The sequence below is a fragment of the Oryctolagus cuniculus genome, chromosome 9 (assembly GCF_051225735.1).
Source record: "Oryctolagus cuniculus isolate XC-2025 breed Fujian yellow rabbit chromosome 9, ASM5122573v1, whole genome shotgun sequence".
NCBI lineage: Eukaryota > Metazoa > Chordata > Mammalia > Lagomorpha > Leporidae > Oryctolagus > Oryctolagus cuniculus.
In genome coordinates, this window is record NC_142875.1 from 134,078,420 (window position 1) to 134,095,424 (window position 17,005).

The 17,005-nt window shown below is 55.3% G+C and overlaps 1 protein-coding gene across 2 annotated transcripts in view; it reads right to left on the reverse strand.

Annotated features, from left to right (window-relative positions):
- PRICKLE1 (prickle planar cell polarity protein 1) overlaps positions 1–14,173 on the reverse strand; it is a 93,219-nt gene extending 79,046 nt beyond the window's left edge. The window contains exon 1 of one of the 2 annotated variants that reach the window (XM_051850937.3): positions 13,887–14,173. The gene's annotated coding sequence lies outside the window, so the exon portion shown is untranslated. The remainder of the gene's footprint in view (positions 1–13,886) is intronic. The other variant, XM_070049669.2, reaches the window with a different exon arrangement.
- Between the last annotated feature and the right edge of the window lie 2,832 nt (positions 14,174–17,005).

Sequence of the window (17,005 nt, forward strand, 5' to 3'; positions counted from 1 at the left end):
CAGGCCACCTCTGCAAAAGTGTGTCAGGCTCAGCCGGAGGGCGGGCCTCAGACCGAGGGGCACAGGTGACTCCACCCCCCCAGCGCGCTGAGAAAGCAGCAGAGGTGTCATTAAGACACGAGAGCCTTCCCGCCGTGCACTCACACTCTCATTACCGTCTGGGCGCCTTTGATCTCTGAGTCACAGCTGAGGTGACCCAGATCCACACTACTGATTATTAATGTCACTTTATGGAGTTCTTGCTATCGGAGTGGCACTTCCCTGCCCGAACTGCCGGGAGCCGCCCGCTCACGGCTGGGTGCAGCCACACAGCTCACAGACGCCATCTTCCCAGACAGGAGCCAGATGGTGCAAGACTTCCTGGCGGGTGAGTGGCTGGGAACGGGGCGCCGCCCAGCCTAACGAGAGTGTGGACAAGATTCCCGGTCCCAAGGACTTCCTGGAAAGTTCGTGGTCTGACTGATCACAATGCCACGGAAAGGCACACCCTGCCGGCAGCTATGGCAAAACCCCACCGAGGGTCCCGTATGAGGGGCTCAACCTGTACTGAAGTTACAGCAGCTCTCACCCGTGGAGTGGGGGCGTGGAGAATATTAAGGTTTTATAAAAATATCTGGGGGGGTATCAGCGTGGCTGGTTCAGGGCCTGGTTACTCCGTCAGATCCAGCTTCCCGCTCAGGCACACACTGGGAGGCAGCAGGTGACGGCTCACGTGCCTGCCATCCACATAGGAGGCACAGATGAAGTTCCTCACTCCTGGCTTCAGGCTGGCCCAGACCCAGCTGTGTTGGCCGTTTAGGGAGTGAACCAGCAAATGGAAGATGTCACTCTGCCTTTCAAATAAATAAGAAAATCTTGGGGAATAATAGGAATGCAATTAAAATGGATGATGAGGTTTTTTTTTGTTTTTTTTTTGTTTTTATTTGAAAGGTACAGTTAGAGAGAGAGGTAGAAATACACAGAGAGCGAGCAAGATCTTCCATCTGCTGATTTGCTCCCTAAATGGCTGCAATGACCAGGGCTGGGCCAGAATGAAGCCAGGGCCCAGGAGCTTCTTCCGCATCTCCCACGTGGGGCAGGAGCCACCCTCTGCTGCTTTCCTAGGTTCATCAGCAGGGAGCTGAAGCAGAGGAGCAGCCAGGACTCAAAGCGGTGCCCATAGGGATGTTGGCACTGCAACCCAGGGCTTTAACCCACTGCACCATAAAAACTACCCTGATGAGTTTTAAGGTTTTTTTATTTACATGAAAATCAGAGTTACTGAGAGACACAAAGAGAGATTGATCGATCTGCTCTTCTGCTGATTTAGTGCCAGGAGCCAGGAGATTCTTCCAGGTCTCCCACATAGACAGCAGGGGCCCAAACACTTGGGCCATCTGCTGCTTTTCCCAGGCCATTAGCAGGGAGCTTAACGGAAGCAGAGTAGCCAGAACACAAACCAGTGCCCACACGGGATGCTGGCTTCACAGGCACTGGCTTCACCTAGTATGCTGCAATGCTGGCCCTGATGGTGGTTATCCACCGCCCCCTCCCAAGCAAACCTCTCTAAACATCCGAACTTTTAATTCCAATTTGATCCACTGTAACCTCTATGGCTCTATGTAATCACCATAGCCATATCACGTGGCAATGGAACATTGCCAAACTGCTCTGCCTAAGCTATGGTGCCATCTACCTTCTCTCTCTCCAGTTCTTCTAAATATTTAGCTGCAAATGTTCATTTACAGAGGGATGGCCATGGCCAAGCCCCGGAGGCAGCAGCATCTGAGCCCACAGCAGCTTCCCCCTCCATGTATGGGCAGAAGTGCGGACAGGAGGAAGGAGGGCAGTCTGAGTGCTATCCAGTCCTCCCGCAGAGAAGGAGAGACAGAAAAAAAGAAAGAGAAAGATGTTCCATCCACTGGTTCACTCTCCAAATGGCCGCCAATGGCCAAGGCTTGGCCAGGAGCCAGGAGCGTCACCCGGGTCTCCCACGTGGGTGTAGTGGTCCAAGCATTGTGCCATCTTCTGTTGCTTTCCCAGGTGCATTGGCAGGGAGCTGGATTCGAAGGGGAGCAGCTGGGATTCAAGCTGGTGTTCATACGGGATGCTGATGTCACAGACAACAGCTTAACCCACTGTGCCATGCACTGGCCCCCGGCTCAGACTCTTAATAGGAAAGCTGACTCGGTGCCAAGCGGGTCCTGGAACGTGAGACATGAAAATGATGACATCAAGCCCCTGGGTTTCCTAGCAAGCCGGCGGAAACCCCGCACTCCTGGAATTTAGATCCAGGGAACTCTGGAGAGCATGCGGCTGTCACCCTAGCTTCAACACACACAGCAGCACCCAGCCCATCTAAAGACAGTGCCTCTACTCCTTAAAAGGCTACTCACGGCTTCCTCCCTGGCAACACTCCCTCTTCTGGGCCCAGGGCATCCTCGGCCACATGATGGCAACTCCCGGACCATGCTGGGCGGCCAGGGAGGGAGGCGGTAAGGGCTAGGGTCTCTGCTCTCACTCCATCACGCCTATCTGGCTTGATCACACAAGAAGGGAGAACCAGATCAGAAACAGTACTGCAGACAGAAGCAAAACACCCAACAAAAATCCCCATCTCATTTCTGCAAATTTTAGCTCAGATAAAACAGAATACTTGCTTCTATTTGCCCATATTTATCTTTCAGTAAGATTTATTTATTGTTCCAAAGGCAGAGTGATGAGAAACAAGGGGAGAGACAGAGACAGCCAGAGAGGCAGGGAAGGAAAAGAAAGGGAGAGAAATCTTTTATCTACTGGTTCACTCTCCAAATGCCTGCAACAGCTGGGGCTGGGCCAGATCAAAGCCAGGGTCAGGAACTCCAACTGGACCTCCCACATGGGGAACAGGCACCCAAGCACTTGAGCCGTCCTCGCTGCTTCCCAGGGTACATCAGCAGGAAGCTGGAACAGAAGTGGAGTGGTGGGGACTCCCCTACAGGATGCTGGTGTTGCAAGCAGCAGCTTAAGCCACTGCCCCACGTTGGCCACCCCACCTTTATTTGACCTCTAACGTGAAAATGTTCACAGAGTCTAGCCTTCACTATGTGGCGGCCACTTGGTGACTTAATTCCCTACTATAAGTACGATTATAAGCTGAAAACTTCTCAGCTCTACACGTCAGTCGTTGGGAGGCAGCCCAATTCTGCAGATTAGTAAGCACCTACTGTATGCACAGCACAACGTCAAATGCTGGGGGCACAGCAGCAGACAGGGTGGTCTGCAGGTGCCCCTGTGGAACAGGCAGCTCCCAGAATCAGACAGAAAGACTTGGGGCGTGGGGAAGCAGGGGAGGGTCTGCCAGGGGAAAAGGGGAACGCTGGGGAGGCAGGGAGGCCTAGGAAGCCTTCCACAGAGACCCAAGACGTGAAGCGAGCCACACGTCCTTTGCTGTCAGCACCACGTCCAGCAAGGTGTGGAGTGGGGGAGCCTCTGGCAGGCGAGACCTGTGAGCACGTGGGCTTCCCGCTCTACATGAGCCAGCTCTCAGTGTCTACCCAGTCACCCGTAAACTCTTCGAGCTGGGGCTTAATCTACACCTCACAGCATCTGTCCACAGGACGCCCGAGAGTCTTCCGGTTATGCTGTGCCAAGAACCCAAGTAGGCAGCGCAGGCAGAAGTCCCCCCAGTAGGCCCTGATTGGTTGTTTGGTTTGGCAATGGGCATGCCTTAGAAAAATGTGCAGGAGCTCACTAACTTTGCCACTGCCTATAAGGACAGCTACCTACGTTTTTTTTTTTTTTTTTTTTTTTTTTTTTTGACAGAGTGGATAGTGAGAGAGAGAGAGAGACAGAGAGAAAGGTCTTCCTTTGCAGTTGGTTCACCCTTCAATGGCCGCTGCAGCTGGTGCGCTGCAGCCAGCGCACCGCACTGATCCGAAGCCAGGAGCCAGGTGCTTCTCCTGGTCTCCCATGAGGTGCAGGGCCCAAGTACTTGGGCCATCCTCCACTGCACTCCCGGGCCACAGCAGAGAGCTGGCCTGGAAGAGGGGCAACCGGGACAGAATCTGGCACCCCAACCGGGACTAGAACCCGGTGTGCCAGCGCCGCAGGCAGAGGATTAGCCTATTGAGCCGCGGCGCCGGCCAGCTACCTAGGTTTAAAACAGTGAGTTTTAAACTTACTTTGTTTTAAAAAAAAATGACTGTTTATCTTTTCATCTACTTGAAAGGCTAAGCCAGAGAGAAGCAGAGAGAGAGATTGATCCATCTTCCATCTGCTGGTTCACTCCCCAAATGCCAGCCACAGCCTGGAATGAGTCAGACTGAACCCTAGGAACCTGGAACTCCATCTGGGTCTCCCACATGGGTGGCAGGTGTCCAAGCACTTGGGCCATCATCTGATGCCTCCCAAGTGCATTAGCAGGAAGCTGGATGAGAAGTGGAACAGCCATTGCCAACAACGGGTAATGAGAGAAGTACCAGAATTTTCAAAGAAAAAAAAGCAAAGAAATAAGATGGGCAACAATCTCTTTTAACCTATTTCCACAAACTCTAGGACCAAGAATTTTCCAAGCTTGATAATAAAACTTCCAGATGTATTACAGTTATGGGAAAAACAGAGTGTGAATCATGTATCACTGAGATTCCCTGATCGATCAATAATGATGTGTGTGTGTGTATATACACACACACATACTGTGGATATGGATCCCTGCTCAGCATGGAGACCCACCGTTCTAAAGTATCCCATATGCTAGAAAACACATGACATGGAATCATGTCTCCAAAAGGGTCACAATAATAACTCTAATTACCTATTTGAAAGATTATTTCACTGATGCAAAAAAGGGGAACTGGCATTTCCTTGCTGGAAAGCACAAAGGGCCTTACTGGCACAGACAGAAAATACGAGGTGATAGATACACGATTGATAGGTGATGACAGATGACTGATGGATGGTAGAAGAAATCTGTATTAATAGTGATGTATTTAAACTTTTGGTCTTTATCTAAATTACCTAAAATATCAAAAATTAGAAGTTAGGAGTCAGTGTTGTGGCGTGCTGGGGTTAAGCTGCCACCTGCAATGCTGGCATCCCGTATGGGTGCCCGTTTGAGCCCCAGCTGCTCCGCTTCCATTGCAGCTCCCTGCTGATGTGCCTGGGAAAACCGTGGGAGACAGCCCTCGTCCTTGGGCCCTGGCATCCACATGGGAGACCCAGATGAAGCTCCTGGCTCCTGACTTCAGTCTGGCCCAGCCCTGGAAATTGGACTCATTTAGGGAGTTAACCAATGGATGGAAGCTCGCTCTCTCTGTAACTCCGCCTTTCGAATAAATAAAAAATAACCCTTTAAAAAATAAAATAGAAATAGAACTTTGACTTATAATATAGGTATAAATTTGTCAAGTTTTGAAACCTATATGGCAATATATGTATCTGTATTTTCCTTTTTAAAAAAGATTTATTTATTTGAAAGTCAGAATGAAAGAGAGAGAGAGATACACAAAGACAGAGAGAGAAACAGATTTTCCATCTGTTGGTTCACTCTCCAAACGGCCGCAACGGCCAGTGCTGGGCCAAACAGAAGCCAGATGCTTTATCTGGCTCTCCCATGTGGGTGCAGGGGCCCAGGCACTTGGGCCATCTTCCACTGCTTTCCCAGGCAAATTAGCAGGGAGCTGTACTGCAGGTAGAGGAGCCAAGACTTGAACTGGCTCCCAGATAGGATACCAGCACTGTAGATGGCAGCTTAACCCACTATGCCCCTGGCACATGGGTTAAATTTCTTTCTTTTTTTTAAAATATTTATTTATTTGAAAGAGTTAGAGAGAGAAAGAGAGAGGGAGAGAGAGAGAGGTCTTCTATCTGTTGGTTCACTCCCCAACTGGCCGCAACAGCCGGAGCTGCACCAATCTGAAGCCAGGAGCCAGGAGCTTCTTCTGGGTCTCCCTCGTGAGTACAGGGACCCAAAAACTTGGGCCATCTTCTACTGCTTTCCCAGGCCATAGCAGAGAGCTGGATTGGAAGTGGAGCAGCTGGGACTTGAACCAGCACCCATATAGGATACCGGCACTGCAGTCGGCAGCTTAACCCACTATGCCACAGCGCCAGCCCCAGGTTATATTACATGACCACAGAAAACTGGCAGGGGCCCTAGCACTTGAGTCACCCTCTGCTGCCTTCCCCGATGCCTAAGGAGGAAGCTGGACGGTAAGCAGAGCAGCCAGGACTTGAGAGAGGATGCTCGTGTCACACGACACAGCTTAGCCCGCGGGGCCACAAAACGCACTGGGTCAAACGCTCATCTCCCTCATCTTTGGTTGACAATCTCCAGATCTCTTTTCAGATGAAGTCCCTCCAAATGTAAAGCGAGGAGAACTCTTAGTGTGGGAAAAGCACAGTTAGCATAGTGTGGAATACACCGAGAGCCTAGAAAGAGAAGGGACGTGATGGGTCCACCACGCTGCTTTTCCAATGAACATTCACCGCCACTGTTCTGTGTTTGTGCGCACTGTACCTGAACGGTGTCTGGAAGCTGACACGCACAGTGCTTACCAACCACAAACCTAACACACTTGGCACAAGCCTGATTCTGGGGGTTCTGTGCGTGAGCTGTAAGTCCACGGGGTGGCAGGCACCGTGCTAGGAAGGAGCAGGCAACACCGCCACAGCATCAGGCTCCTTCTTGACGTCCCTCTAGCTGCCCGCTGGCACTGGACACGGCCCTTCCTGAACACGTGTGGTATTCTGACGCCAACATTAAGAATGAACCAATGAACAGACAAGGCAGGCAGGTGGGTGGGCAGGTGGGCAGTGTGGCCGTGTGGGATTGGACACCTAACGTTTGAGAGGCAGAAGGAAGCTGGGGGCTCGACCAAGGCTGTGCACTGGGATCTTCCAGGACCTCGCTCCAGGGAGTCGAAGTCTCTGAGCATCTGTGTGGAGAAATCCCCACCAGGCAGACTGAACCCTCTGGCGGGTACACACCCATCTGGCTGAACTCGCTGATTCCACAGGGGAGCCAACGATGCCCGGAGAGGCTGAGGCTGACCCCAAATCGCACAGCAACCGTACCACAGTCTGAGTAAGCGAGAAGCTGTCTTCTGTGCAGTGGATCCTGGGATCTTCGCTCAAGAAGCAACGCAATGAACAGACACAGAGCACTTCCCCAGGAGTCCCCGGGCCAGCATCTGCAGACAGCACACGACAGCGACATGGTGGCCAGGCCACGCCCGACACACGCACACATGCACACACACACACACAAACACACAGGCACACACGAGTGTCACTACTCCCATCCGCATCTCCTCTCCGCACTGCCGTGGATAATTCTGGTTACTGAGGGTAAGGAGGGGGCAAGAGCAGAGTGATTTCTCTAGGTTATTCCTTAAAATTCAGAAGGTTAACAAAACACATTTGCAGAGCCTCGCTCTGGAGAAGGCCTGGTCTGCTCTTCACACGTCTGGCACTCACGGGGGACACATTTTTGGCTATCAGCCGGCCAAGCTGCTACAGCTTAGAGCAGGCCCACCTCGGGGACGTGGACGGCTACGCTAAACACAAACATCTTCTGGAGACTTCACTCCCTGCCTTCACACTCACAAACACATAAAAGGCATTTGAGAGCGAGGTGGGAGGGAGGCATGGTACTGATCCCTTCAGCTGTGTTCTCCGGGCGTGGGCAAAGACCGAGGCCGCTCTGTGAGATTCCTCACATGATCCTTGCGGCGAACAAAGTATTGCAAAGCAGCTTGAAATTCCCAGCAAACACATGGGCTTTCTTACAAGAAACATCTGGGATTCTCTGGTGCACCTCAGTCCTCACTTTATCTTTCTAACAATTATGTAGCACGCACATATTTCAAGCGCTGAACAAGCTTATTAATTACATAGTCACAGAGGAATTCCAAATGTCATCTCCTTTGAACATACATTACAACAAATATTTCAAGGCTAGAGCACTAAGTCTTCTTACAGAAAACCCAGCTGCTCCCTAAATGTGTTGGCAGAGACATTTTAAAGCAAAAGAAGACACGGCACTCTAGCCCTTTTCAGATCCTAAAGGAACTTGGATTATTCAAGAATGTAAATAGCACTGGGAAATATCAACTACAGTGGCCAAGTGATGAGTTTCTTCCTAAGATTAGCATATAATTTTCTTATCAGGAAAATAAGAGACACATGAAACAGAAATGTCCTAGGTCAAACTATAACATGGCTTAAAGCTATCAGACTCAAAATGTGTGTTTCTCTGTGTGTGTGCATACACAGAAGGCCGCATTTTTTTCCCTAAAGATTTATTTATTTACTTGAAAGAGTTTCAGAGAGAGAGGGAGAGAGAGAGATAGAGAGAGGTCTTCCATCTGCTGGCTCACTCCCCAAATGGCCTCAACAGCCAGGGCTGAGCCAGGCCAAAGCCAGAAGCCAGGGCTTATCCCAGGTCTCCCACATGCGTGCAGGGCCCAAGCATTTGGGCCATCTGCTGCTGCTTTCACAGACACATCAGCAGAGAGCTGGATCAGAAGAGGGGCAGCCGGGACTTGAACCGGCGCCCATACAGGATAGCGGCACTGCAGACGGCGGCTCTACCTGCTATGCCACCATGGCGGCCCCAGAAGGCAGCATTTTAATCGGGACAGAGGGGCTCTCCCATACAGTTAAAGGTTTCAACAGACTTCCCAGTAATTCCACCATTGTGGGCTTGGTCACTATAGAAATGGGGCTAGATGTTCAGGTGTAAAGAGTCACATAAATCTCATTTCCCCAAGAATAAGGAGACCCCAAGAGCACCCCGGGCCACACGATGACCAGCCTCACGCCCTGCCCTCGACTTGACCAGAGCTCTGGCCCTGGCAGCACCGTGGAGTGAGGCAGTAACCTAAGCGCCAAGGAGCCAGCAACCCCCTAGCATCTCCTCAGGGGCTGCACGAAACTCGGCATTCAGAAGTCTGGACCAAACAGCACTATTTATTACACGATGGAAGACTTCCAAAAGTGCCAGAGGAGATGCTGGCATTTGCGCAACTACTGTTCAGCCCAAAGCAGCACGACACTCTACAGGACGTGTCTGCCAGCGCTGAATGGGCCTATGTGAGACCACCGCCGTCAGGGCCACGCCAGAGCCTCCCAGAGCGGACCCCCTCCCGCTCAGGCGCTGGGTTTCAGGTGGCCCAGCAAACCGCTGCAAACAGAACTCCCCAGTCCTGGTACCAGTCTGCTGCCTCCCGGTCCTGGGGCTGTGTGCTCCCTTTTTTCCAGCCTTAATAAGTCAACTATATCTGGGAGCTATTAAAAGATTTAAACCACCACGGTTTCAAAAGGTTTCAGTGTTCTGAGTTTTTGAGCCCACAGACAGGATGCCTGGGAGGGTTTAGTTCTTGCAGAGTTGGGAAGCTATTGGCTGGTCCCTCCCCTCTCTGAACAATGTTCTCATTGGAGCTGGCGCTGCGGCAGAACGGGTTGAGCCGCAGCAACACCCCTTATGCGCGCCAGTTTGAGTCCCGGCTGCCCCACTTCCGATCCAGCTTCCTCCTTTGGTCTGGGAAGCAGCAGTAGATGGCTCAAGTGCTCGGGTCCCTGCACCCATGTGGAAAACCAGAAGCTCTTGGCTCCTGGCTCCAGCCTGGCCCAGCGCTAGCCATTGCAGCCATTTGGGGAGTGAACTAGACGATGGAAGATCCTTCTAATTCTGTCTTTCAGATAAATAAATCTCTTTATAACGAATGTTCTTATTAACTTATCTATATTCTTTAACTTTTTTTTCACATCTCTTCATAAATGAGTAAAAGTGAAAACAGAGGCAATCTAAAGAAAAGGCCAAACGACCGCCTGTGCCCTACGGAGACAACTGTGACAGGTCCCTGCAGAGGAAGGGGACACTTGAAGTCACAGCTGCTTACAGTTCGCTCTCAGACAAACTCTCCTCTCTCCTCCGGGTTTCATCCACACAGCCCTGCAGTGCTGCGTTCCAGCTGTTTTATTAAGAAAACCTGCTGTGCGTGCTCAAAGCAAACAGCCAGCCTAGCACACCAGGGCCACCTTCCACCACGTCCAGAGGGGCGACTTTTTGTTTTGTTTGTGTTTTTTTGAAGGCACTAAAAATGGCAGAAAAGGTGGTTATAAAGCACGCGCGCGCACGCACACACACACACACACAGGAAACCAAATAGCCTTTCTTCAAATTAAAAGCAATCACAGCCTGATTCTTGGAACCCACTTGCAAACACTCTTTGGCACGCAGCTGCCACACGCCGCCAATATTATGTGTAATTGGAAACATTTCAAACAGAACTGTTACCAAGTCAAAGACCATGACTAGGAGCCGGATCCCAGCTCAGACAGAAGTGCAGCTGAGAGAGGGCATGCAGCCCAGCAGCGTGGACCCCATCTAACTGCAGAATTCCCACCACAGTGCTGCTCCATCTGCCCTCCAAGACCCCATGGGGCAGGGAGACTGGTGGGCTCGGTGTGCTGACAACTGAGTGCGAGACTGTGGCCGGGACACCCGAGGGGACACAGCCCAGTTATCTGCGGAGGCATGTCTACCCAGAGTCCAGGCACACCTCCCGCAGTGCCAAACACACAGCTGCAGCTGCACTGGTCAGTTCAGCTCAGGCTCACCCTGGACCCAACGTCAAGATGTGGTGGAGAAAGCGAATCAAAGGTAGACGACGGCAGCTCGCTGGTTCACAGCTCTACGTTTTCCAGTGCTGCCATGGGCTTGGGGCTGGCGGGCGTGTTTACTTGAAACGTCAAATTCTCCCCTTGCAGGAGAATGGGCCTGGAGGGTGGAATGCCTTCGGGCTGGGCGATCAGAGCTGCTCCTCCAGAAGTCCCTTCAAATGCGACCCAATGCACGCATCTAAAACAGCGCACCAGACAGGGGCCTGGAAGAAGAACCCCCCTCCCCCACCACCCTGCCAGTCACCGAGGGCCAGCGGTACCAGTGGGCCGGCGGGTCAGGAACCGTGCTCGGAAAAATCGTGTCATCCTGGCACACGGCAGAGCGAGGGATTGTTCTGTCGGAGCCCCTGCCAGCAGTGTCATGACATCAGAGAGCTCCCGCGTGAACCATCCCTCCTCTGGGACACGGGCTGGGGGCAAAGGCTTCCTCGGGCAGCCCTGCCCTTGGGGCCATGCTTCCCCGCTCGACTCCCCCGGTTCACCCACACTGCACACGGTACCCAGGGAGGATGCTGGGGGGGGGGGGTGCCACTAGAGGTGGGGAAGTGGAGAAGGCTGGGCAGCTCAGCCCCTCCAGTGCCATCCTGATCCCCGGCACTCCGTCCTGGAGTGCTGGCTCCACGTGCTGCCCATGGTGGCGAGGAATGGCCACAGTGCAGGACTTGGAACCCGACTGTTGGGCTTGCCTCTCCCAGGCTTCTAAAGCTACCTAGTGCAGCGAGAAGAAAAAGTAGCCCTGGCCCCAGAAACAGCACCCGAGCCAGCCAGAAACCCAAGTCCCGCTCCCTCTCCTCCTCTTGAGCGTGGTAATTACACACGGATGCAAGCAATTTTAGAACTCTTGTAGTCCCTGCTCTTTTAAACAACACGGAGAAAACAGAGAGCTGTTTTCACAAGGGGAGGAGCCTCTCCTGGTCAAGGGGCCTCTGTAACTTCCACCAGCAGACAAGAGCCACTGTGACTTCTCTGTACCAGCTGCTCTGACCAGGAAATGAACCGCAGACACCAGAATGCAAGCAGGGAGACTCGCCTGGGAGAACTCTGCCCTCTGCTAGCCCACGACTGCAGCACAGGGCTACACCATTAGCAGAGGGACTTCACGAGAGGAAAGCAACTTTTCAAGATTCTCGTTCCCCCTCGTGAGTGTTAAAACAGTCTCGACACTCCACTCTCAGTGTCTGGCTTTCAAGCAATTAGAAGAGATTTTAGAGAAGTTCTGCGGACAGTTTTAAAAATCCTTAAAGAAACCAGAAATTTTAACTTGTTTTGCTTTTCCTTCGCAGTGACCATAGAAGAGCGAGCTGGGAGGAATGGGCTAAGCTGAGTGGTTCAGGGTTCTTTGCCTCTCTCAGCTGATACTAGATGCAACGTGGCTGACCCCGGCTCACTCATTACACCCCTTTAATGTAGACAGGCCACCCAGTGTGGACCTGCATGACGAAAGCGTAATCGCAGCACTGATTGTATCTGTCGCTTCAGCCGGATACGACCCTTTCTCTTCTGAACCACCAGGCTCATTCAGAGACCCATCAGCAATTAGTACCAAATTAAGGATGGAAAAATTAACTGCCTCCACCCACTCCCTCACAGGCATATGTCCACCCCCCTGCAGCCTGAGTTTCTCCTTCCTCTCCGCCTCCCTCCTCAGACAGCCCCAGCATGCATCTCTCCCGGCCCCCACTGGTGAACTCAGAAAGGTGGGACTCTGTGGGCAAGGGTGCTAACCCCGAGCCGTGGGTAACATCCATGCACTGCTCAGTTTTAATCTGCAGAGCGCACGCACTGTGAACCTTTAAATCCGCTGCATAAACAGCTCTGGAAGAGCCTGTAAAACATCTCCCCTGCTTCCTGACTGGCCTGGTCCATGGCCTTTGGAAAGCCTCTGGTGCTAGCAGGTGCTGCGTTTTGCTTTCTGGAGCTCCCTGCTGGGCTACAGGGCCAGATCTCTGTCCCAGGCCTGGCCCCGCCACCTAGGCTGGGACCACAAGATAAATGGCTGCTGTTTCGGTTGAAAATCCCCTGGTGGGAGTAAATATTGTTCCGGCGGTGGGGGGTGGGGGTAGGGAGAAGCTTGACAAATATTGCGTCATCCTGTCTCGCTCAAAGCAGAATTTTTGGGTTAAGTTGGTATTCAATTCAAAGCGGATCTATCTTGCAGGCAGAGTGTGGGAACAGACACGCAGCTGGGGGTGGTCGAACAAGGCTGCCGCCCCGAGCCCACACCCGCACCCGGCGGCCGCACGCTGACACCCCCCTGAGGACCACGGTGGGGAAGGGCCACTTGTCACTGTCGTGACAGGCAACAGCTGAGCACACATCTGGAGCCGGTCGCGGCTGTCTACACCCCGGACCTACGTGCAGACACGGACGGAAGTTCCTGCACTCCAGCAGTGCGTGTGGAACACTGGATGGAGCACCGCGTCCCTTACATAACATCCCGGGCAAGCGCAGCCCTGCGCGGTGGCGGGCACAGCGCACGCGGGCGCACGCACAGGGTTCGACTCGGCCTCGGCGCGGACTCCCTTCCCGCAGCCCGAGGCACCTCGGCGCCGCAGGAGTCGGCGGACCCCGACCCGCCTGGTCCCCCGCGCCGCGCGCTGCACCGCCTCGCAGACTCCGACTCCGGCGCCCAGACGTGCGGGCGGCGCCCCTCAGCCTCCCCGGGCGGGCGAGCGCTCCGGCAGGGACGACCCGCCGCCCCGTTCCCTTCCTCCCAGAGACCATCTGGGGACAATTTCCCCAAAGTCCCCCAAATGGCCCTGCCTGCAGTCGCCGGCGGCGCCCTGCGCTCCTCTCTGAGCGCAGCGGTCGCGTCAAGCCCCCGCTGTACCCCTGCCCCGGTCCTCCGGTCACCCACACGCCCGGCTTCTGCAACTTTTTCCGCCCCTGGGAGGAGGCGCCCGCGTTCTCTCCCCTGTAGGCGCTACCCGCAGCAAACCGCAGCGCAGGGACCCGCGGGAGTCGGGTGGGCCCCTGCCGAAAAGCGCGCGGCCTCCCCGGCGAGCAGGACCCGGACCCTGCACGGGCGTCCGCAGGCTCCCGAGCTGCGGCCCCTGCCCGGGCCCCGACGGCGGTGCGCGCAGGAGCGCGAATCGAGCCGCGGTGCCTGCGGGCGCCCCTCGGGAGCCCGTGCCGCAGCCCGGTGCCTCCAAGGTCCCCGCGGCCCAGCGGGCCCCTCGCGCCCTCTCCCCCGCGGCGCGCCCGGCCGCGGCCACTGTCACGGCCCCCGCAGGACTCACCGCAGGCGCTCGGCACGCTGCAGTCCTGGCGTCAGCGGCTGGCGAGCGCAGGCGGCGGCGCGCGGACCTCGGAAAGCCGGAGAGCCGCCGGGCGGCGCGGCGTCCGGGAGGCGGCGCGGGCTGCGGGCTGCGGCGGAGACGCTCGGCCCCCGCGCCCCGCCCCCGGCCCGGCCCCGGCCGGCGCGAGCTAAAACGCGGAGCGCGGATACCCCCCGGCGCACGGATCCGGGCCGCCCGGCGCGCCCACGCGCAGCCCGGCTCGGCCGCGAGCTGCGAGGTCGGCGCGGGACCCGGGCGCGCGGGGCGAGAAAAGGGGAGACGGAGGGACGCGGGGCGGGGCGCGCGGGGCAGGCGCGGGCTCCTCGCAGGGGGCTGCCGGTCTGGGCGGGGCTCGTGCAAGTTCACGCCGCGCGGCGCGGGTGCTCAAGTGCTGCGCTGGTGCCGCCCCGCCCCGCCCCCAATTTTATGCTCCTCTCTCTGACCAGCAATCCCGGTGGATTGCAGGACAGGAGGCGTGCAGGGGGGAAGCGGGCAGCCCAGGTTTCCGATTTACTGGCCTCGGCCAGAGTGGGGTCTGCGCGCTGAGTCCTTCGGGTGCGTGGAGGGCAGTTCGTTCAACTTGGACTCCTCCGCGCGCTCCTGGCTCCGCGGGGACCCAGGGTCTGCGTTGGAGTCAGAGGGCTGCTGTTTCCGGGCCGGCAGCCACAGTGCGCCCCCAACCCGTCTCTTTCCCTTCTCGACGGCCCTGGTCGTCCCAAAGCGAACCGCGCGGGGAGCGTGTGCCCGAACCGCAGACCGGCGGCCCACACCACCGCCTCCAGGCCGTCGGCGCTCGCCGGCCCCTGGAACTCCACGTTTTCTGTCTGCCCAATTCTCGGGGCTGGGCCCGCAGGCACCTTTGCCTACGACGGACTTGAATTCGGCCAGTTCCCAAGTTCTGCCCTGACACCGGCGTGCCCCGAATCCTCAGCACCCGCGGCCCTCCCCGGTGGGAGCCGCGGCGTCGCTCCCAGGCCACCCCACCTGGGCAAGTGCCCTCGCCGAGCCTGGCCTTCGTGGCTCGGTGCACCCTGTAGGGCGCAGGAGCTCCTTCCAGGAAGACGAGGATGTGTAGGTGTCGGGGGCGCGCAGAGGGAGGTGTCCATGACGCAATTCGTATCCCGTTAAGAAAAACCTTAGCTGCTGGAATTTTTCAGAGCACCGAGCCTCTTCCATTTTCCCTGGGACTGAAGCTAGGCTAGAACAGTCAGCAAAAATGGGGCCGGTGGAAGAGGGGATGTAAGCAACCAGCGTGGAGACGGGGGAGGGGCGGGGGCGGGGGTAGGGGGAGGAGAGGGGCAAGCCAGGGAAGCCCCCTCCCCTGCCCTGCGGGCGCCCCCGCAGATCCCCCCAGGAAGGGGGCTGTGGCTTGGAAAGTCTCCCCCTACCCGCGCCCCGTAACTGATGCCAGTCCTGGAAGAGAGCATGGCCGCCCTGCTCCTCTCATTTTATTGGGGTTGGTCTTTTCAGCTGTGTCTGTTCAGCCCGCTGAGGGATACAGCCCTACTTATTAAGCTGTAAACTTTTCGCTTCTGTCTAACCTCCACTACTGCCCAGGGAAACGGACAGAATGATTTATCCCGTTGGCAGAAGCAGTGAAAATGCGCACTTTGAAGGGCAAAGGGCCCTCTCTTCCTATGCGCAGCCTTTGGATGGCCTCTGTTTCCAGTCGAGACCTTCAGGCCACAGGAGTTGCCCAGCAGAACGAATCCGAATCATGGAGTGAAACAGAAACAATGGAGGATGGCGCTGTTTAACCACCCGCCCATGCTGGTCAGTGGGCCAGTGGGTGACTGCAGCAGGCAGAATGTGGAGGGAGGAGCCAGGGGGAGGATATTTAAAGAGCCTATGCTCTGATCTGGTTAGTGGTGGAAATAGGCTATCCTGGGGCAAGGCATGGATCTGATGGCAGAGGGCTTGCGGGTCTGACACTGACTCCACAAAGCATTCATTCTTGTTTTTATCTTACTGGAAAGGCAGCGAGACCAGAGAGAGAGATCCTCCATCCTCCTGGATCACTCCTGAAATGCTTATAATAGCTGGAGCCTGGCCAGGCCAACGCCAGGAGCCTAGAGCTCTGTCTGGGTATCCACATGGGTGGCAGGAAGCTGGAGTGAAGTCAGAGTAGCCGGTACTTGAACGCAGGCCCTCTGATACAGGATGCAGGGGTCCCAAGTGTTATCTTAACCCCTGCTCCAAATGCCCACCCCAGCTTTTATTTATTGCTGCAGCTCCCTGGGGCTTAGTGCCTCTTTGGACTGAGTGCTGGGACGCATCTTGTAGACCCACTGCCAGTGTGACCACACAGTCTTCACCCAGGGCTCACAAGAAGGTGCAGGTGATGATCCGAGGCCCGGTCGGTGTGATTTCCAGTCTCATCCCCACGGCTGCCCGGATGTAGGCTGGGTAATGTGTGCCTTGCTGTTGTAGGCGAGGGTGGTGGTCCCTGCCCCAGACGGCTGTTGGCAGGGTGGGATGTGAGGGTGGCAGATGAGACTGGCCAGTGGGAAGCCTGTACAATGTCATCCTAAAAAAACACCTGCTCCACACCAGCCTCTGTGCAGAGTCTCACCGGCTAGAAAAGAACCTTTTTTTTTTTTTTTTTTTTTTTATTCGAGAGTCAGAGTTACACAGAGAGAGGAGAGGCAGAGAGAAAGAGAGAGAGGTCTTCCATCCGATGGTTCACTTCCCAGTTGGCTGCAATGGCCGGAGCTGTGCCGATCCGAAGCCAGGAGCCAAGAGCTTGTTCTGGGTCTCCCACGTGGGTGCAGGGGCCCAAGGACTTGGGCCATCTTCTACTGCTTTCCCAGGCCATAGCAGAGAGCTGGATCGGAAGTGGAGCAGCCAGGTCTTGAACCGGCGCCCATATGGGATGCCGGTGCTTCAGGCCAGGGCATTAACCCGCTGTGCCACAGCGCCGGCCCCTGAACCACTTTTTATTTACTCTGAAAGTGTGTTCTTCATTGTCAACTACTGAGTTGCTTCTTTATCGATGGTGTTTTGTCTTTACAAACTGACATGGCAGCATACCTTTCATAAATGAATCAGTTCACTTAGACAATGTCTACTTTTCTTTTAAG